The sequence below is a fragment of the Tupaia chinensis genome, unplaced genomic scaffold, assembly GCF_000334495.1.
Source record: "Tupaia chinensis unplaced genomic scaffold, TupChi_1.0 Scaffold000335_1, whole genome shotgun sequence".
In the NCBI taxonomy this organism is placed as follows: Eukaryota; Metazoa; Chordata; class Mammalia; order Scandentia; family Tupaiidae; genus Tupaia; species Tupaia belangeri.
In genome coordinates, this window is record NW_006159829.1 from 2776046 (window position 1) to 2780387 (window position 4342).

The following is a 4342-nucleotide window of genomic DNA, read 5'->3' on the forward strand; positions in this document are numbered from 1 at the left end:
CACGAACGCAAGCCACCAGGTCCAGGCCCCGAACCACGGTCAGCCATGTGGGAATCCAGCGCCTTTAACCACCACGCCACTTGCCAGCCCCTCAAGCTGAATGTTTGTTACCCCCGAATTCATACGCTGGGCTCTAATCCCCAATGGATGGTATTTGGAGGCGGGACTGTGGGGCGTAACTAGGTCAGGGGTAGAGTGAGTGCCCTTGAAAGGGATTAGCGCCCTTCTAAGACGAGGTCAGAGGGTTAGATGGCTCTCTACCATCTGGAGACAAGGGCAAGTCCACATCTACAACCCAGAACCCCCGCACCCTGACCTCAGACCCGGCCTCTGTCCAGCCCGCAGCCCACATTGGCAGAGCCACAGAGTCAGAGCTTCCGCCCTGCCAGGGCTTCTGCTGGGGGCTGGCGTGGGTATGAGGTAGGACCTGACTCCTCTCTGGATCTTGAGCACGCACACACACACGCCGCACACACACACACACGCCTGGTGTGAGTTGGGGTTTTTTTTTTTTTTGGAGAGGTTTTCGCTATAAGGCGCGTGTGCTCGCCAGACAGACAGAGAGAGACAGAAAGTGAGAAATCACCCCCCAGGGGGGATGGTCACGCTGCAATCCCTTCTCCTCCATTCTCCTTTTGGGATCTTGGGCACGCACACACACGCGCCCGGCGTGAGTTTTAAGCCACTGGGTCCGGGACGTGAACCGCGGTCAACTACATGGGAGTCCAGGGACATAGCCATTACGCTAACTGCTGGTTCCCAGAGGTTCCTTCTGACTTTAGGTGTCATACCAACTCCTTTGGGAGGCTTTGTATATTCTCGAATTCTTGATATTCAGAGGAGATGCTTAGGAAGCCTTTTTTTTTTGGAGAGTTTACGCTAACTGCTGGTCCCTGCTTAGAAAGTCTTAAAGCAACTCAAGGGGCACACCCCCAGGAATAAGACTGGGACTGGCCTGGACCCCCTGCTGACCGCTGTGTGTGGCAAGCTCTTACCCTCTTAGTACCTGTTTACTCACTGGTAAAAATGCAGGACAGAGTCCCCCCCACACACTCCCGATTTGCTGGGACGATAAATAAGTGCATTATTGTAAACAAATTCTGTGGGACCAGCAGTTGGCATAATGGCTATGTCGCTGAACTCCCATGTAGTCCACCGCGGTTCAAGTGCTGGACCCGGAGGCTTAAACTCATGCTGAGTGTGGGTGCACGCATGCTCAAGATCCCGAGAAAAGAATGGAGGAGAAGGGATTGCGGTGTGGCCATCCCTCCTGGGGGGTGATTTCTCGCTTTCTGTCCCTCTGTCTCTCTGGTGAGCACATGTGCCCTATAGCAAAACCCTCTCCCCCCACCCCCCCAAAAAACAAACAAAAAAACAAATTCTGCACAAAAATAAGTGACATTTCCTTTTCCCAGCTCTCAAGCTTGTTTTCCAAGTTGCTTGTCTTTACAATTTATAGACTAAATAAAAAACTATGGACAGAGTACAAGTGTGGGGTCAGACAGCCCTGGATCTGAGTCCCTAAATAGGGGCGACCACTTGTGTGACCCCAGATAAGTGGTCTCCTTTCTGGACCTCCATGCTAAGAACAGCTACCTGAATAGGGGCCCTACGAGGAACAAGTAAGCGAAGCTTGGAGCCTGGCTCCTGGCACACAAAACTCTATTGATGGGAACCAGCAGTTAGCGTAATGGCTATGTTGCTGGACTCCCACGTAGTCGACCGCGGTTCGTGTCCCGGACCCGGTGGCTTAAAACTCACGCTGGGCGCGTGTGCATGCATACCCAAGATCCCGAGAGAATGGAGGAGAAGGGATTGCGGCGTGACCATCCCCCCTGGGGGGTGATTTCTCGCTTTCTGTCTCTATGTCTCTGTCTGTCTGGCGAGTGGCTGGCGAGCGCACGGACCCTACAGTGAAAATCGCTAAAAAAAAAACAAAAAAAACCAAAAAAAAAACAAAAAAAAAACCTCTATTGATAATAGCCTTTTCTTTTTTTTGGAGAGGTTTCTGCTATAGGGTGCATGCCCTCACCAGAAAGGTCTCTTTTCTGTATTCTATAATCATTAACTGCATTCATTCTTCCTGTGTTTAAAGTGTTTTGTTGTTGTTGTTAGTGTTGTTGTTGTTGGCAATTTGACCAGAGAAGAACGGAGAGAGAAAGCAAGCTGCTAGGTCCGGGACTCAAAGCGTGGTCGTTCATGTGGAAGTCCAGCTCCTTAATTCATCATGCCACCTGCTGGTCTCAACCTCATGCATTCTTAACACTAAGCAGCCACTCTGGGCAGCTTTGTGCTGTCCCGATGCACTCCCAGTGGACGCCGCTGCTGGAAGCTCGCTGGCTGGCTGGCTCGCGGGGAGAAGTCAGCGCTGCCCATTTTGCCCTGAGGCTGCGTTTTGTTTGTACATCATTCCTACTGCTCAGAAAACAACTCAATAAAAACTCAGTTGGTTTTCTACTGGCCCTGGGCAGGGGTGAGGGATAGCATATATTATTTTATAAAATGTGAATAATAAAGTAAGTTATAAAAGAGCCCTGGCCACACAGCAGAGAGTCAGTAAATGCTTGGTGGCTTAAAGCAGAAGTGTCTGCTCAGAGAATTTTCCACTGCTGCTGTATTTATAGAGAGAACTACTACTTTCCAATACTTAAAAAATTATTATTACTGTTATTTTAATTTGCTACAGGGCATGTGCACTTGCCAGAGAGAAAGAGTGAGAAAGTAAGTTGCCAGGTCCAGGACTTGAACCGCATGGTTGGCCATGTGGGAATCCAGTGCCTTAACCACCATGCCACCTGCTGGTCCCTCTCTAGTACTTAATTTGTTTATTTTTTTAATTAAAAAATTTTTTTTTGGCTTAGGGCACATGCACCTGCCAGAGAGAGACAGAGAAAGAGACAGAGATATTGAGAGAGAAATTGAGAAATCAGTCCCTGGGGGGATAGCCACGCCACAATCTCTTCTCTCCCATTCTGCTCCTGAGATTTTGGGCACACCTGTATGTGCATCTGGAGTGATTTTCAAGCCACCAGGTCTGAGACTTGAACCGTGGCCAGCCATGTGAGGATTCATAGATGTAACCCTTGTGCCACCTCCTGGCCCATCCCCTCTGGTACTTTCAAAAATACTTTTTAACTGAAAAAGAAATACACGTGTATGGTACACAGAACATTAATAATATGGGGGGAGCAGGTGGCTGGTGGTTAAAGTGCTAAATTCCCACGTGGTCAGCGGTGGTTTGAGTCCCAGACCTGGCCCTGGCTTTCTCACTTTCCCTCTCTTTCTGGTGAGCACACATGCCCTATAGTGTTCTGCCATGTGGGAGTCCTGCACCTTAACCACCACACCACCTGTCAGCCCCAATAAATAATTCTTACACACACACACACACACACACACACACACACACACACACACACGGAGACTTTCTGTTCTCTTCCTTCCTGCAGGTGCCACTGTTAACTCCTTGTGTGCTCGACAGTCTAACGTGTATGTCTGAAAATAAAATTATGTATATAAACCCATCTCCCCACTTTTAAATAATTATTTTTATTTAACTTTATTCATCCATTTACTTGAATTTGACCAGAGAGGGATAAAGTGAGAGAGAAGGAAAGTGAGAGAGAGCAAGCTGCCAGGTCTGGGACTCAGCTGGGTTGACCATGTGGGAGTCCAGCGCCCTTAACCACCAGGTTGCCTGCCAGCCCCAGATCCCCCCACTTTTTAAAACCACAGAGGGTTTCCCTCCTAGAGTGGCTCCTGCTCCTACTTAGCAAACTGGGAGCCTTGACTGAAAACTAGGGCCTACTGCCCTGTCCTCCAGCTCTTCAGAGCCCCCGATGTGGGTCGCTGGAGCCCTCCAGGTGGACTGCAGTTTTACCGGGGAGGGATCAGGGCCGGGGCACCCAGCACTGGCACCCAGGGACAGTCTGCTCCAGGCCTACTCTACCCAGAACAGCTCCCAGGCCCTCCTCTCGGTGGGAGGGAGACCACGTGAGCCTCAGGGTCCCAACCTCTCCCTCTCCAAGGGGGAGAGAGCCAGTGGGGATCAATCCTTAGATCCCTGAGCTCAGCAAGGCCTTGCCAGATGCCGGGCTGGCGAGGTGGCCGCTGTGGAGTTTTGCAGGGCCCTGGGGGCTTCCTGGAGGAGGTAAACCTTGAGGAATTAGTAATCAGCACCGAGACAGGACAGGCCTCCGCCCCTCACCCCTCCTTTCATCCCCCTCCAGGCCCCTCCCCCCTCCCCATCCCTGTCTTCCTTTGCCGGAGTCTCTCCGAAAACCCGGAGCGGATCGTCGGGCTGGGGCCCGCCTCCGCGCATGCGCAAGAGCGGTGCCGGCTC

At 51.2% G+C, this 4342-nt stretch overlaps 1 protein-coding gene across 4 annotated transcripts in view; it reads left to right on the plus strand.

Moving 5' to 3' along the window:
* The window catches only part of TRAPPC9 (trafficking protein particle complex subunit 9), a 635544-nt gene that overhangs the window by 29069 nt on the left and 602133 nt on the right, over positions 1-4342 (plus strand). The gene's annotated exons all lie outside the window — the stretch shown is intronic.